General features: G+C 34.5%; 2 pseudogenes; both read right to left on the bottom strand.

Moving 5' to 3' along the window:
• Positions 1–5,980: 5,980 nt before the first annotated feature.
• Positions 5,981–8,553, bottom strand: LOC136043630 (phosphoglycerate kinase 1-like; annotated as a pseudogene).
• LOC136043641 (enolase-like) lies at positions 7,918–9,910 on the bottom strand (annotated as a pseudogene).
• Positions 9,911–18,810: the final 8,900 nt, after the last annotated feature.

Below are 18,810 nucleotides of genomic sequence, written 5' to 3' on the forward strand. Positions count from 1 at the left end.
AGTCAAACTGGGAGAGAAATATTTTACCTCGTTGAATAGATGCCTGTAATATACTGAGCAGAGTTGAATTTATAAATATTTTGGTCACACCAGAATGTATAAATGCTTTCAATTTGATTCAACTTATTCAAATAAAGAAATTGAACATAATACTAATAATAATTAGGATTCTTGTAGCAAACTTGTTGAAGTCCATAACAAAAAAAAATTGAAACTCAAGAAAAAAAGAAGAAAATACGTATAATTAAAACAAAGAAATGAATATTTGCGACACTAAAATCACTAAATAGGGGCAGCATTAAACTATCATCACTACAAGAGGATACATTTACTGGGTTGTAACTATAAAAAGTCTCCACGAAAGACCGTCCTTACTAGTTTAGGAGGCTTGGATCGTTACCCTGTGGGTTAATTGGATAAATAAGTCCAGAATAGAGGCGTGGAAATTACTATACCTAATCAATCAGTCATAGTTAGTTTTAGTGAGCTGATATTTTCGTTTCGTTTGATTAGAAGATATTGCATTTTTATAGGAATATCTCTGTCTAGCGCTCCAGGTTCTGTTTTCGAAACAAAACTCCAGATCACATCAGAGGTTGTATTCCTATTTACAATTGAGCCATCCACTAATGAGCAGTAAATATGTATTCAATATTGAACTCAAGTATTCCACAAATAGTCTCTATTGCAAATGAGTCGCATCGAGATATATCACATCCATCCTTAATTCAAATGTTTCTTGAATTTCTTTTGTCTAAATTGGTTCATTTCCCCTAGTTTTTCTTCTACTGATTCTCTCAACTTGTCCTTTACTTATGCTTTTCTACGTGAGGAGAAATAAGGTGAAAACTTTGGACAATTCTTATGTTCAAACTGGAAGATGCATGACTTAAGTCTTTTGACAAATGTCTGCAATTTATTGAACACAGTTGAATTTATTCAATATTGAATTCAAATCTTCCCAAAATAGTCTGTTGGGAATGAGCTGGGTCAGGATATATCACTCCTTCCTTAATTTAAATATTTCCTGAATTTCTCTTGTCTAAGCTGCTGCGTTTCCCCTAGTTTTTCTTTTACTGATTCTCTCGACTAGTCCTTTACATTTACATTCGTACAAGAGGAGAAATAAAGTGCAAACTTCGGTTTACTATTCACTTTTATATCCTCTTTCTTCGGCTGTATTGGAGAAAGATCTGTTGGATAGATGAATCCAGATTTGGCGATATCAAACAATACCCAATTTTCTTTAAAAATTAGCCCTGATTATTGCTTCATAGAAGAAATTCTTGCATATTATGAAGGTAATTAGAAAATTTTTATTTTCAAACTTGGAGATGTATGACTTTCGTCTTTTGACAAATGTCTGCTATTTATTGAACACAGTTGAGGATATTATATTTACAGTTGTACCTGAATTCACAAGTGCTTTGAAACGAATGACCCTACAATAGGGAAATAATGACAATATTTTGTTATGGGAACAAAAAGAGGGTGCAATTACTGGGTATAAAAATTGTCATGCTTGAAATTATGATATTATTATTAATGTTAAACTTAATTAAAATTTTGGCTCCTTCTTGCTATTCGACCATTTTAATCCTAACAGTGTTCGTCGTTCGTCGAACGAGTTGCTTGCGCCTACCTGTAAAAAATGACAATTGGGTCAGCTGCTTTTAGAAAGCCAGGAAATTTATGCAAATTGAAATTTACAGTCTTTGCATTGTCCTGGATGGATTTTTGTTTTTCGCGTGACAGCTCTGCTATATTTTTCTTCAATATTATTATTAATTAAATTTAAATTACTGTTTTAATTGCGATAAATCTGCCACAAATAACATGTGTTGCGAGTGAGTCGCGTAGAGATTTATCCCATCCTTCTATAACTCAAATATATCCTGAATTTGTTTTGTCTATATTGCTGCATTTCCCCTATTTTTTCTTTTACTTATTCACCCCTCTTGTCCTTTTCATTTACTTTGCTATGAAAGGAGAAATGAAGTGTAGAGCTTGGTATGCTAGTTTCTTTTGTATTCCTTTTCTCCGCCCGTCAGTTAAAAGGATTCGTCGGATCGATGATTTTAATGTTGGCTGTATCCAACATCAACATACCGCCCTATAAAAAATTATCTCTGACTATTGCTTCATAGTTGGTGTTTTATATATTATGAAGCTAATAGAAAAATTTAGTTGTCATTTCTCAAATTTAGATAAAAAGATTTTTTAACCTCTAAGTTATGTTCCATGATTCTATTCAAACTGGGAGAGACACATCTTACGTCGTTGGATAGATGCCTGTAACATACTGAGCAAAGTTGAATTCATAAATATTTTGGTCGCGCCAGAATGTATAGGTGCTTTCAATTCGATTCAACTTATTCAAATAAAGAAATAAAACATAATACTAATAATAATTAAGAGTCTCGAGGCAAACTTGTTGAGGACCATAATAACAAAAAATGAAACTCAAGAAAAAAAGAAAAACAAAACACGTATAATTAAAACAAAGAAATGAATATTTGCGACACTAAAATCACTAAATAAGGGCAACATTGTACTATCATCACTATAAGAGAATACATTTACTGGGTGGGAACTATAAAACGTCTCCACGAAAGATCGTTCCAACTGGTTTAGGTGGCTTGGATCGTTACCTTGAGGGTTAATGGGATAAATAAGTCCAGAATAGAGGCATGGATATGTAAATTACGCCTAAAGATGTATTCTAGCCTCCCTGATGGACAGCCTCCAGTTACCCTGGCAGAGGTAAAAACAAATTCCATGTGACAACTACTGTTTGTAAACGCAGCATATTAAGGCTAGCTAAAGTAAAAAAAAAATGCTTGAGATAATTAATAACTTATCCTTTTCAGAGAATCAGAAAGGTAGTGGGTATATTCCAAACAACTATGGTTGCATTGGTATAAGCAGTCGAAACATGCAGGTGGAGTTTTGGATATTCAAACTGGTATTCACTCTGAGCTGAAGACATGCCAATGATAGTCTAGTGCAACTGGTTGATTTTGACCAGTAGCAAAGAATAAACACTTACCGGAAGGCCTGGCTCTTCAGTGTGAAATTTTTAAAACAAAATATTTAAAATGATCTACCATCAAAAATAGAGATCTCTTCAAGATCTTATCTATATAATGATAACATTAATAATCATTACATAAAAACTAGGGAGTTTGGCAACTTAAATAAAGCTCTAAGAAACTTCATCATTTCTTCAGTATATTTTCCATTAAATAGCTTATTAATAAATTGGACTTTTCAACTATTATAATCCAAACAGTGTTGATAAATAGAGCTCCCTCTGCCTTCCAGTTAACATGACGAATAAGTTGCCTACTTTGACAAAACCAATAAGTTTAGCGAATCGGATTGCAAATTGAAATTTACATTCTTTGAATTGTCTTGGGGAATTTTGTTTTTCGCACCTCAGATTTGTGATATTTCTTCTCAATATTATTCTTATTTGAATTCAAGTCTTCCACAAACAGTCTGTTACGAATGGTTCGCGTTGAAATTTATCGCATGCTTCCATATTTTAAATATTTCTTGAATTTCTTTTGTCTATATTGCTGTATTTCCCCTAGTTTTTCTTTTACTATTTCCCCTAACTTGTCCTTAGGATTTATTTTCCTAAGAGAGGAGAAGTAAGGTGAAAACTTCGGTTTGCTATTCACTGTTGTATCCCCTTTCTTTGCCCGTGGAGGAGAGAGCTTGGTTGGAAAGATGAATCGAGCGTTGGCTTTATCAAAAGTACCCAATTTTAAAAAAAGCCCTGATTAATGCTTCATAGTGGAAATTTTTGCATATTAGGAAGCTATTGTGAAAATTTTTATGTTCGAACTGTGAGACGCATGACACGGCGTGTGACAAATGCCTGCTATTTATTGAACATCAATGAATTTATTATATTTGATAAAATCAAGGTCGTTTACGACCTTGATTTAAATGTAAGGTTGTTTACGTGAAAATAATTTTCTTTGCATGATTATCGCTAACAATTTGTTTTTTTAGAGCCCTATAATCTTCATGTAGTACAAGACTCATTATTTTGCATTGGTACTAGGATCACCTGTGCCAAATGGAGGCTTATGCCTGGACCCATAATATTATTCTTTTCCAACTCTTGGATCTTATTTGTTAGAGGTTTACAATGATGATTGTTATTTATATAAAGTTTATAAAATTTTTAACTTTTTCATATCCAAAATATATTCAAAATTCTCTTCATTCCGATCAATTAATCTTCCTAATCAATCAGTAATAGTCAGTTTTATTGAGCTAATATATTCGTTTCGTTAGATTAGAAGATATTGCATTTCTATAGGAATCTCTCTGAGTAGCGCTCCAGGTTCTGTTTTTGAAGCAGAACTCCAGATCACATCAGAGGTTGTATTCCCATCCGCAATTGAACTATCCACTAATGAGCAGTAAATATGTATTGAATATTGAATTCAAATCTTCCACAAATAGTGTCTATTGCAAATCAGTCGCGTCGAGATATATCACATCCATCCTTGATTCAAATGTTTCTTGAATTTCTTTTGTCTAAACTGGTGCATTTTCCCTAGTTTTTCTTTTACTGATTCTCTCAAATTGTCCTTTACATATACTTTTCTACGAGAGGAGAGATAAGGTGGAAACCTCGGGCTTTTTCTTCAAACAGGACCATTTCTGGAGTTATAAGCCCACTAGTTTCACACGATCACACCTGACGAAAAGAAAGAACAAATAAATAAACAGTCACCCCTCACAGGAAAAAAACAGAAGTCTATATTTTTGCCTCTATAAAATTCTTCTAAGGAGTTGGTGGACTTTAAGCCTTAATGGGTTGAGGAAAGTGGTATTTTCTTTTATCGGGAATTACGCACTTCTGCCTATGCTTGTAACTTTTGCTGGTCCATCTAAACTTAATAATATTTATTTATTCAATGATTTTTATTTGAAACCGACGTGAAATGAAAGTACTTTAGGTAAATATTTCTTTCTTTTACTAACTTTCATTTTTTATAGCTTCGGTTACTACTTACAGAAACTACTTTTTATTACAGTTCACTATGTCGAGCTATTTACTTACTTCATTGTTTTTCTTTCCCTTTTCCATTTTTAAGTTCGCTACTTTTCTTTTGTTGTTTAATTCTGTATTTTTGTGGAGTAATTAGTTTCTATCTTAAAATTTATATGAAAAATGATTTTTTCAATGCTCAGCAGCACAAATATAGTGGTAATAAAATAATTCTTCTAGTATTCTCAGTTTTAAAATAAATTAAAATAAGAATAAATTTTGGTGGAGAAAATACGTTCTATATTAAAATCTATATAGAAAATGATTTTTTCGATGTCAATAACACAAATATAACGGTAATAAGATAACCCTTTTAGTATTTCATTTTAAAATAAAGCAAAATGAGAATATTCTGGAATACCTAATTAGGTTTGAATTTCATTAATTTTCATCAATCAAATATTCTCATGTAATAAATTATTCCCACGTGAAAATGATCAGTAAAGCCTTTTCAAAATTAGACGTTCCTTGAGAAAAGACAAAGATCGATTGTCTATTTCCTTAGGAATCTTGGAGGATTTCCAGCGCTAAAATATTGAATTTTAAGTGGGTTCATAGAACCTAAACAAAAACAACAAATTTGAATCAATACGATTCATCGGTGTAATATTTATGGAGATCTACTTATAGAAACTCAAGATTAAAGAAGGTTAAAGTCTTTCAATATTTATTGCGATACTACCTTTAAATTGTTATTTGAAAAGACTAAAAAATTAAAATTAAGTAAAGAAAACAATAAGTAATAATCCGAAAAACCTTTTGATAAAGCTTTGCCCACCCAAATATTAGTTAATTTAAAAAAAACTTTCTCGACTAAACAAGCTTTTAAAAGAAAAGTAAAGAGCTCCACTAAGCCAAAAATAAGAAAAAATTGTCAAATAACCTTCCAGGCGTAAAATTACCACACATCACCATCAATAAACAAATGAAACTCAAAACGAACAGAAATTACATTAAATAACCGAGTCAAACTCAAAGCGAGCAAAAATTAACATGAGTAGGGTTGATAATCCCCATGCATTCTCAAGACCAGAACATAATTTCCACTTTACCGAAAAGAGAAAAAAAACATAAGTATTAAACACACTATAAAACATACTATACAAAAGTATTTATTAGGCCAAGGTTCAAAGTTTTTTTTATTTATTTATTTTTCTTTTCTTTTTTTCTCTTTTCTGTTTATTATTATGAGATTGGTTACTAATATTCACGAGTTGATGAGATATTGGTTGTTATTGGTTATTGTTTTTTTTTGTGTGTATTTCGTTTTGAATTATTAGTTAGGAAATGCGTTAGTTAGGAATGTACCCGTTCAGTCGCAAGTGCTTTTTTTCTATCTTTCTTGGGGTGGGCACTTGCATATTAGTTAAATGTATTTGATTTATAAATAAAGTTAACTAAACTCAAAGTAAGCTTAACAAAGTTTCAATTTTTCTGTTGCTGTAAACCACTCCCATAAAGATGCGATATACAACAGATGCGCCAGAGCGACAGCTGAATACAGTTAAGACAGTACTTTTCTGTTAAACGTATGCTTAACGGAAGCTAATTTGGCATAGCTGAGTCTAATTGCCTTACGTATATGTTCTACTAAAAGAGTTCTAACGCTTGTTATACTCCATCCGTAATTGCTACCGAGGTATTTCAGCTGGGTTTTTTTCTGCCCCACAGACAACAACATATAAAGGGGCGGGGCAAATTAGGGCTGAATTTTGTATGCATGGCCGTGAACTAATAACTGAAAACTCTGTTATCTTAGTCTTTACACTGAAGCCTAAACAATCATATCCACAAGTTAGCTGGTCTAGATTGCCATGGAGAGTCGAAATGTCTCTACTTATCATAAGTACATCGTCAACGTAACACAATAGACTAAGGTCGCAAAAATCAATTATATGGAACCATTAATACCTTTAGTTACGGACCAAGTCAATAAACTGAACAGTATAGGGCTAAGTAATGAACCTTGTTTCAGACCTCCTATAATTTTCACTGGTCGTGACAGAGTTTCTCCATTTAACTTAATTCTAATGAAAAAATTATCAAACGAATATTCAAGACTTGCTACAACGAAAGCGTTAACTCCACACTCCAACAACTTAGTTAATACTTGCGCTTGAGTTACTGAGTCAATGACCGATGATATGTCTGCGCTGCATATAAATAGGGACAAATACGAACTTTCTGCTTTAGCTGTAACTTTTAAGAACCTACGGCAACAGAATTGACGGTAATCTAGCGAGCACTTGAAAACTATTTCTGAAAATATGAGACGTTTGAACACTTTACTCAACGTGGTAGAAACTGATATTGAGCGATAACTGGAGCAATCGTTTATATTTTTTACCTTTTTTTAGTATATTAGTAACTATACCCGTATGAAAAGACTGAGGCTCTATTGCGAAATCAATACACATCTGATATAATAAGGTAAGATGATGGTAGAATGAGTCAGATCACAGAGAATTAGCCTTAAAAAAGTTTTAACAAAAAGAAAAAAGACAGGAGAATTTTATTCTCATCAAAACATAATTTCGTGAAAGATTATCACAAGAACATTAGCTAGATTAGACTGAGACATCTTACTTGCACTCATACTTGAGCATTACAAAGAGGGGCATCTCCTGGTAACCTACCTTCAAGACCCCATCCAGTCAAATGGAATTATATCAGCAATTTTGAAACTTCCTGTATTAGCATCTTCAGCAAATTGGTCAGCTTTTGCGAAGTCAACTGGAAGATGAATGACAACTTTGTTTTCTTTAGCTTTGGCCACAATTTCTTCTACAATGTTAGCAACTTCGGCATAAAAAAGAGAATTTCTAATTTCCATATTGTTTATTACTTTTAAGAAAATGTTTGCCATTCCACCTCCAATAACCATTTCATCAACTTTATCAAGAAGACTCTCATTGAGTTCTATTTTATCAACAACTTTAGCACCTCCTAAAAATAGCAGGGAATGGTCGGTCTGAATTCTCAAGGGCTTTAGCAAAATATTGAAGTTCTTTTTTCAACAAAATTCTGAGGCTCGAACGTCAAACCCATCTCCCATCATAGAGCTAGCTATAAGCTCTATGAGCTGTGCAAAAGGCATCATTCACGTAAAAATCTCCCAGCCTTCTTAAGGAATCACAGAATTTTGTAACATATCGTGGGCTGGCTTTTTACTTTTTATCCTGAAGCATCAATTCCTTTCCCTTCTTCTTCTACGTGGAACAAAAGGTTTTCAATCAATACAATAAAAGTCTGAGGTGTGTTAGCACATTCCTTTTAAATTTCAGCTCCAACACAATCTTCCAAAAATTAGACATCTTTACCAAGAAGCTTCTTGAGTTATTCAGCCACAGATTTCAAAGAGTATTTAAGCTCTCTTAGTCCATCAGGACACCCCAAGTGTGACATAAGCACAACTGACTGCACCCTAACCGTACCTTATTATAATACAGACACTTCATCACATCTTACAATATTTTCATCAATTTAAAGTGGATGTTGGAAGTTTTTGCCAGCATACTTAGCGTTGCTCCCAAGCTCTTCTTCAATGCGAAGAATTTGATTGTATTTTGCGAGACGCTCTGAGCGACATGGAGCACCAGTTTTGATCTGTCCAGTGCTGAGCCCAACAACCAAATCAGCAATAAACACATCCTCAGTTTCACCTGATCTGTGTGATACCATGGTACCCCACCGTTAGATTTTGCCAATTTATGAGCCTGAATGGATTCTGTGACCGAACCAATTTGGTTCACTTTCAAAAGGAGGCAGTTGCATGCTTTCTTATCAATTCCAGTCTGAATACGTATGGGATTGGTTACAGTCAAGTTGTCACCAACAATTTGAACGTTAGTATTAGCTGTGAAACTGCTCCATGTATCCCAATCATCTTGGTCAAATGGATCTTCAATTGATGTAACAGGGAATTCCTTAATAAATTCTTGATACAAGTTAGCAAGTTCTTGTCCAGAGAGCCAAGCAGTTTTGTCAGAATTTGGGTTTTTGAAGTCTAAATCATATTTATGATCTCGGTAGAACTCAGAGGCGGCAACATCCATTCCAATTTCAACCTTACCAGTGTAGCCAGCTTTTTCAATTGCAGTTACAATAAGCGACAAACCATCCTTGTTGTTCAAAATGTTTGGCGCAAATCCACCTTCATCACCAACAGCAGTGGCATCAAGGCCAAAGTGACTTTTGATCACGCTCTTCAAGTGATGGTAAATCTCACTACCCATTCTCATAGCTTCGGAAAATGAACCCGCCCCTGTTGGTAGGATCACAAACTCTTGCATAGCCAGTTTATTGCCAGCGTGAGAGCCACCATTGATGACATTGAATGCAGGAGTTGGCAAAATGATTTCTGGTGTGCCAGCTAGGTCGGCTATGTGCCTGTAAAGTGGAACGCCTTTTTGCTTAGCACCAGCTTTGCAAGCGGCAAGTGAGACTCCTAAAATGGCATTGGCACCAAGTTATTCCTTGTTTGGCGTACCATCCAAGTCCAACATAAATTGGTCAATCTGCTCTTGCTGAGTTACATCCAATCCTTTTGCAATTAGAGCAGGTGCAATGATTTCATTAATGTTCCTGATAGCTTTAAAAACACCCTTTCCATGGTATTCAGCTTTTACACCATCTCTAAGCTCAAGGGCTTCATAGATGCCAGTGGATGCACCAGATGGAACCGCAGCTCTAAACAAGCCTTTTTCTGTGACAAGATCAACTTCAATAGTCGGATTACCTCTAGAGTCAAAAATCATTCGAGCATGAATTTTCTTAATGGCCATTTTTGCAATATTACTAATTATTTGTATGGAATGTTCTTAAAATAAGATTGAAGAAGCAAGACAAGAAGCAGAAATTTGACAAGAAGCAGAAAACTGAATTTCTAGTTTTATTTATATATTAAAATTACTGCACAGACACCATAAATATTTTTGCAGTTTACATAATAACTTTAGCGATCCATGAAATAAAATTATTTTATCTTAAACTTTTAGGGAATTGCTATAGTTACAATGCACCAATCAGATTTTTTGTTATGTAATCCTTAAAAGATGGTTTTATTTGTTCTTAACTAGGTTACAGGTGTTTCCGATGATGTGATGAATTCGATGATTCCTGATGTTATAATAACAAAACCTACTCTTTAAACAACACAAAAATTTAATTAGAAAAATGAGGTATTTTTAACTTACGAACGAGTAATCGGATCTCAATGAAATTTGATATTTAGAAGGATGTCGTGGCTCAGAGCTCTTATTTTAAACCCAACCGGATCTGGTGACATTTGGGGGGGAGTTGGGAGGGGGAAACCTAAAACTTGGAAAACACTTAGAGTGGAAGGATCGGGATGAAACTTGGTGGGAAAAATAAGCACAAGTCCTGGATACATGATTGACATAAAGGAACGGATCCGCCCTCTATCGGGTAGTTGGGGAAGGGGTTAATTCTGAAAAATTAGAAAAAATTAGGTATTTTTAACTTACGAACGGGTGATTGGATATCAATGAAATTTGATATCTAGAAGGACATCGTGTCTCAAAGCAATTATTTTAAATCCTGACCGGATCTGGTGACATTGGGGGAAGTTTGGGGTGGGGGAACCTAAAATCATGGAAAACACTTAGATTGGAGGGATCGGGATAAAACTTGGTGGGGAAAATAATCAAAAGTCTTACATATGTGATTTACATAATTGGAACGGATCCGCTCTATTGGGGGGGGGGGGGTCAATTCTGAAAAATAAGAAAAAATGACGTATTTTTAACTTACAAAGGAGTGATCAGATCTTCATGACACTTCATATTTAGAAGGATCTCGTAACTCAGATCTTTTATTTTAAATCTTAACCGGATCAAGCGTAATTGGGGGGGGGGCAGTTGGGGGGACCGGAAATAAGAAAATACTTAAAGCGGTGAGATCAGGATGAAACTGGATGGGATGAATAACAACCTGTCTAAGATACGTAACTGACATAACCGGACCGGATTTGCTCTCTTTGTTGGAATTTGGGGAGGGGGGGAAATTTTGAAAATTGAGGTGTTTGTAACTTACGAAAGGGTGACCAGATCTTAATGAAATTTGATATTTAGAAGGATCTTGTGCTTTAAAGTTCTAATTTTAAATTCCGACCAGATCCTGTGACATTGGGGGGGGAGTTGGAGGGGGAAACCGGAATTTTCTGTAAAACGTGAAAATTGGGGTATTTTTATCTTACGAATAGATGATCAGATCATAATGAAATTTTATTTTTAGAAGGAATTCATGTCTCAGAGCTCTTATTTCAAATCCCGACCAGATCTTTTGACACTGGGGGAGTTGGAGGGGGAAATCTTGGAAAAGTACTTGGAGTGGAGGAATCGGGATGACGCTTGGTGGATAGAATAAACAAATGTCCTTGATACGTGATTGACAAAATCGTACTGGATTTGCTCTCTTTGGGGGAGTTGGGGGGAGGGGTTCAATGAGTTGGTGAGTTTGGTGCTTCTGGACGTGCTAGGACGATGAAAATTGGTAGGCGTGTCAGGGAGCTGCACAATTTGACTTGAAAAAGTCGTTTTCCAAGATTCGACCATCTGGGGGGCTAAAGGGAGAGGAAAAATTAGAAAAAATAGGTATTTATAACTTACGAGTGGATGATCGGATCTTAATGAATTTTGATATTGAGAAGGACATAGTGACTCAGAGCTCTTATTTTAAATCCTGACCGGCATTAAGCCTCTTATTTTCCTTTTAAATCAATCTATTGATTCATAGAATTTTGTTAGGGCTCATACCATATGATCTCTTGGCTCTTCGCTCCTCTCGCCATAGTGCCATATGAGCTCTTAGCTCTCGTTAATATTATAATACTATTTTATTATTGTTTATCAAGTCATTATTTTCTTCTATTTTTATCATGTTTTTTTAATATATTATTTTCAACTATATTTTATAATCTCCTAGAAGTCTTTTAGAAAGCCAAAAACTTCTCTTCTGTTTTCCATTTCCTTTTGCTAAGAAATGGGTATTTTTTTCATGTGGAAAGTAGAGTAGTTGCTTCTTCATTTGCTATTATTGTCCATTCACTGCATCATTTCGTTTTCGAGTATTTTAATTCTTTCAATTTCGGTTACTATTTTTAAAGACCACACTGCATTTCTTATTTGTTCTTATTTATGATTTGATTATTTTTTTCAATTTTCTCTATTAATATATAAACATTAAAAAAATAAAAATAAAGGGCGAGTCTTGCTGATAGTAAGTAATTCTAAAGACAAAGATTAAGAATCTTTTGTACAATTTGTAGTTTCCCATTTTGACAATGATTCCTGTGTTGGTGCGCTGGATTTAGGATTCTTTGTCCGAGTCAGCGAGGGTTTAAAAAAGTTGAAAAGGTGTCCAAACAAAAGTTTTCATATAGTCTTGTCACTCAGATAGTTCTTGTACAAGTTCCTTCTATTCTTCATTATACATAAAGCTTTTCACTAATATTTCTATCTGCGTGCCTAAATTTCTTCCCTGAGACGAAATTTATTCCATCCATTTTCCAGGTTGTCAGATTTTAAACTCTCCAGTTTAATATTCAATTGTTTCTGGAAAATTTCTCTTAAATTCTCATTCTGGAGTCTACCCACATTGTAACTTCCCGAGGGCTAGTTACTCTTCCAAATTTTCGACTTTAAATTAACCCTAGACCCCTTTAAATTAACCAAAACCCCGTTTTCTAGGACAAAAGTTTGTTTTTTTTCCTTCTGGTTTTTGGAAATCATCTGTCTTTATCTCTAATTATATTGTATGTTTAATACTTTTTTACCTTTCTCATTGTCATTACGGCTTACTTGTAAAAAAGCTGGTATTTATCGTTTGCTAGTATTTTAATTTTCCTATCCACTTAACTTGCCAAAAAGTTGTCATCTGTAGGCACGGTGTCACTTCATTCATTATTTACTAGTCTTTTTATTTTACTTTTTTTCAAGAATAGTCGAATCAAACAGTTTTAGTTAATAGCCATAGGCTCTTTCCCAGCTATATCAAGATGTGAAACTATAGTAACGGTACAGTATCTCCTATTTTATTGGTCCAGACTTAGCAGATAAGATTTAGACTATTTTCATATGCAATGGGAACAAGTACGTTAAACCTCATTTTGATCAGAACAATTAATTTGCTTAAAATTCAATACTCTAAGTCTGGGCCAAGTTCTCCAACCTCAAATTTGTCTCAAGTTCCCCTTTTCTGGAGAAATTAAAAAGAGGAACCAACAATATGTTTTTTAATTTGAAAATTTCCAATCTTAAAAATCTTTATGATTCTCGTTTTTCTTTTTATTTAACCATGTTGGATGCTTTTCGACCTTTTCAAATACCTTCGTCGCTGCTATTTGTTTTAAACTAATAATGTTACTTTTGATCTGATTCACTTGGCTGTATGTCAATTTATACTAATGATAATACATCAAAAGTTATAAATCCAATGGTAATTTTAGTTTAACATCCGGGCACAGCTATTTTCTACTCAGGTTAATGGACACAAGAACTGGAACTTTACAGAGGGGAAAAATGGAGATATCAGAATATGGGTGCTATTGGCTTTGCTCGAACTGCCTACTCCAAGAAGCTGGAATTGAGAGAGTAAATGCAGTTTTGACATTTCTAACTTTTTCTCTTATTATGCATAAGAATATTAAAGTACTTTGTGTATAATAGATTGGAAAACTAAGCTTTCCAGTTAGAATGAACTGACATTCTTTTCTTTATATCGTGAATAAGTCTTAATTTGGTAAACTTGAAAATGGCAAACATGAAAAAGTTTCAAGAGAAAGGGTGTTCTCGAAGTCCTCACCTGCTTAATTTTGCCTTTTTAGAACTCTTAAATTTTTTGAAGAAAACTGTTAAACATACGATGTATACTTTCAATTGATCAGGTTTTCTTTGAAATCTGGATCTTTACTTTCCAGAAACTGTAATACTGAATAAACAATTGAGTAAAATCTTGTTAAACATGACCCTTTTTGTTACCAGTGTAATTCAGTATATAAGAGCAATCGTTAATATTCTTCATCATTTCCGTCACACAATTGTGCAAATAAACGCATTTTAAATGCATTGCTTCTAATTTTATTTACTACATTAATCACAAATTGAAGTAACTGGTGCAATTTCTCACCCAAATATTTCGCGACTAGATTTTGTCAGAGGATAACACGGTGAATTGTAGTTACTTCCTGTATATTTATTTTTAGATGGGCTATTGACTCACAATATCGCCTGATCATGGCAAGAGTTCCATGTTTCGCCACCGAAATAACGTTTGTGAATGGAATCCATTTCTTCTTAAGAAAAAATCGCACAGGATAATAAATAATGATTCACCTTTCATGTCCATCTTTGAGTCTTTCGCGGATAGTAACTCTTCATGAATTTCTAGGTCTATAGCAAATCAAACGCATGCCAATAATAACTTATTTAAGAATTAACGACGCTTCTTGACTACTATGGTCCCTGCGTCGGCCCTGCAGTGCATTCCTGCAGCGTGATTCGATCTCTGGGTCCCGTATTACCAAGCTAAGGTCAAATCCACTGCGTCACCACAGGACTGCCAATAATAATACTTCATTGCTGCTTAACTTTCAAAATCAGAGCTTATTTTATCATTACTTGTATGTACAGTATTATTACTCAAAACAATTCTTTTGAGTATGTCGCATTGAGATTTTCGTAGAAGAGTTTAAAAAAAAAACTTTTAACAGTGGGTAAAACTAACTGTTCTCCAATAGTTTATGGTTTTCCAGATTTTGCTACAAGTAATGAAATATTGTAAAATGCTCGCAAGCCATCATCGTTTTTTTCAGATGTTGAAGATGAGTGCTTTATAAATCAGCCAATTCTATATTTGAAGTTTTTGGAATGAATATTTTACTATGACTAACACTTCCAATAACATGTAAAGCCGAATTATGCGTGGATGATACACTACGTCTGACATACACTCAATCACAACCTCGCTTTCCCAATCCAGTATCATTGGTGCATGAATGCTAAAACATCGGATTCCTATTGCAACCCGAAAATTACATTATTCAGCTTATACAAATTATACAGTAAAAAGAAATTGACAACCCTTGAAAAATATTATCCGCTATTTTTATTTATTATATTTTTGATACACAAGTACAAAACCAGGTTCGTCGTTTAATGCAACTCAATTCATATAAAACAACAACAAAGATATTCTGCCCTTGAAGTTTATGTTTCAGAATATCTTCCGTACTCTGTTAGACATGACCTGTCAAGAAATAAAGAAGGAATTTTTGAATCCATATTTATTGAGATTAAAACCCAAGCTAAAACTTTCATTGTTGGTAATGTATACCGGTCTCTTAGTGGGTCTGTTCCCTCTTTCGTTCAGATTCTTAATGAGGTCCTGGAAATAATCCAACTTCATTCATGTGAACTTGTAATTATGGGTGACTTCAACCTTAATTTGTGTGATCGGAAGTCATTCTCGTCCTTGGATTTTCTTTCGAAAATGCTCGCTTGTGGAACACTAACCTTCTGCATGCATTCCAACTCGCATAACTAACACTATCGCTTCTTTGCTTGATAATATTTTTTCATCTTTGACCTTTGTGCGAAATTCTTTATTTATGAGTATCTCAGACCATTTTCCTGTTTTTTCCACATATGATTTTTCCGAGTCGTTGCCAAGGAGGAGCCAAGAAGCTGGGTTTTCCTCTTTAAAAGTTAATGATCAGGGCTTGCACATTCTTAGGTCACGGTTGGCAAGTCGTTAGTGGAGTATTCCTGAAAATGGATCTGACATAGATTCTTTGTTTAATTCGTTTTATGATTCTTTGAAAGACGTTATCTTTGATACATGTGATGCACCTCAGTCGAATCCAGCATTGAAAAGAACAACCCCTTTGAATCCTTGGATGACCCCTGGACTCCTTAAAAGTTGGAAGAAGAAAAATTATCTTTGGAAGCCTTACAGGGGCTCGAAGCCATTTTCGCGCGATTCTCGGCTTCAACTTTTCAAAGCTTATAGAAGAGTTTACAATTCGCTTTGCCGAAGGGCCAAATCGTTATTTTATCATAGAAAATTCTCTGCGTGCGGTAGAGACATTAGGAAGACTTGGCAAGTAATCAATTCTGTTATCAGGCCATATTTTCTGCCTCCTTCTGTCCCTTCAAGTGTTATGATTGACGGCAAAAAAGTAGAGGGTGAGCTAAAAGTTTAAGATGCGTTTACTTCATATTTTGCTAATATCGGCAAAACTACAGCCTCTTCTGTAAGTCCTTCTTCTTCTCTACCTGATTTTAGGTTTTATCTAGGACCGTCTTCTCCTAAATCAATGGCATTGGAACATGTCTCTGAAGCTGAAATAGCCAGAATTGTCTATTGTTTGAGGAGTTCTTCATCCTCTGGCCCAGACCGTATTCCGACTAAGGCTGTCAAGTTCATTCTTCCTGTCATTGTATGTGTCCTCACGAGACTTATCAATCTTTGTTTTGAAAACGGTGTCTTCCCATGTGCTCTAAAGCGTGTTCGTGTTATCATCCTTTTTAAAGGTGGATCAAGGAATGACCCTGCAAATTATCGTCCAATATCTCTTTTATCAGTGTTTAGAAAAATTTTTGAAAAAAGTTATGCCTTCTCGACTTCTTGATTTTCTTAATTCTAAACACTTTTTTCATAATTTTCAGTTTGGTTTTAGGGCAAAACACTCAACTGAGCGTGCATTTGAAACTCCCTTGAATTATTTAAATTCAGCACTTGACTCTGGTTTGATACCTGCTGCAATTTTTCTTGATGTTAAAAAGCGTTTGACTCAATAACACACAAGATTCTTCTTTTGAAAATGTCCCATATTGGTATAAGAGGGAATGCTTATTCATGGTTTCTATGATATTTATCTGGTAAAGTCATCTCGGTTCATCCGGACTTTTCTAATCCTTCTGGAATAGAGTTTGGCGTTCCACTAGGATCTGTCATTGGGCCGATACTCTTTTTAATCTATGTCAATGACCTTATTAATGCGGTTAAAAATTTAAAACCTACCATTTGCTGTCGTCTTTGTCAACCAGTATCCGTCACTAGATGTGACAAGAGTTTGTCCTTACCGAATTATTGCTTTTGCTGATGACAGTACTCTTGGCACAACTGGTATAACTGAGTCTGATCTTCGTTTAAAGATGATAGCCCTTTTTGAAAGAATTATCCAGTGGTTTGATGTAGATTATCTTGCCTTAAATGTCGAAAAGTCATGTTTTCTCATTTTCTCCAGAGTCTCAAAGGCTTGCCCTGATTTAAATGAAATAAATGTATCAAGAGGTTCTCTAAGTAGACCTAAGGATCGTTACGTTCGATTCCCAGGGATCTTGCTTTACGAAATATCTTTCGTTCAAGCATCATATGGACCCGATTAAAATGAAAGTCTCCAGAAGTCTCAGAATCCTTAGAAAGCTCAAATATATATTTCAAGGGTCGATTCTTAGACTCTTGTTCTGCAGCCTAGTTCAGTCTTATGTTTCATATTGTTCTGTCATTTGGATGTCAACTTTTCCCTCGTCTCTGAAGCCACTTTCAAAACTTCATGATAAAGCAAGGACTCTTATAGTCTTATTCAGGAAACTAACCGATTTTCACTTAAACCCTTGCTTGATTTGAAATCTCTCTATTTTCTTTCTTGTTCTTCTTTCATTTTTTTACAGTTACGCGGACATCTTCCTGCTGTCCAATCTAATAATATATCTTTTGTTTCTGATCAATCGACTTATTATCTCCGCACTTCCAACAATTTACTGGTTCTTCACACACCGTTAGTGAGGTCTGACTTCAACCCTCTGACAGCTTGCAACAGGATCTGGAACGCGCTCCTAGAGTTCGTACGAAGCTGCCACTCGTTTAGTATGTTCATAAATTATGTTTTCTAGCTAGTAAATAATTTTCTAGCGAGATTTTCTAGCTAGTAAATAATTTTGTTTGTTTGTTGTTGTTGTTGTTTTTTTGACTCTTTATTTTTTTATTCCGGTTTCCCTTGGAGTTGGCGTCTCTGGATTGAATTTGATATTTAATTGAGTTTGTGAAATCATGTGCTACCCCCTGCCTAGCTTGTCATATTTTGGAGATTGTTAAGGTGGGCGACTCAATTTTGTTTTTTGGTTTTTATTTATATTTTTTTCTTGTTGGTATTTTTTTTTATCCCCTGTTCTTTCCCGGCCCTGGAACCTTACGGGGGAGATTGTCTTGAAGCAATTTTTTGTTTATGGATTTTTAATGTTAAATAAAAAACTCAGAACTCAGAACTAAAGACTTCTAATAGTCATTGAATTCTGTAACCTTTTTTGGAAAATACTCCTTTTCAAATTATGGATTTGTAGGTATTTCATGATATTGAAATATCTTGTATTTCTCTCATAGGTCCGAACGCAGCACTCATTGTTTTTTACAGTTGAATGATCAGGAATATCAATGTAGTCTATACCAGTACATTGGTAAAAGTAAAACAGTTCAAAATAGGGATGAAACCTTTTTATTGACAGTGAATCCACACTGTAAGAGCTTCCACAAGTACATGGGATTTTATAAACCCCACTTTGTTGCTCCACGGAAGTCCGATCCTTTCCAGAATTTAAAAAACTAGCCAAAGTATTACTACCTTTTAAATCTACATTTAAGCCAGTATTTTTAAAAATTCTTTAGTTTTTCACTCAAACCTGGAACATATGGTAGAGAGCAAAAAATATCTTTCT

Source organism: Artemia franciscana, unplaced genomic scaffold, assembly GCF_032884065.1.
Source record: "Artemia franciscana unplaced genomic scaffold, ASM3288406v1 Scaffold_772, whole genome shotgun sequence".
NCBI lineage: Eukaryota > Metazoa > Arthropoda > Branchiopoda > Anostraca > Artemiidae > Artemia > Artemia franciscana.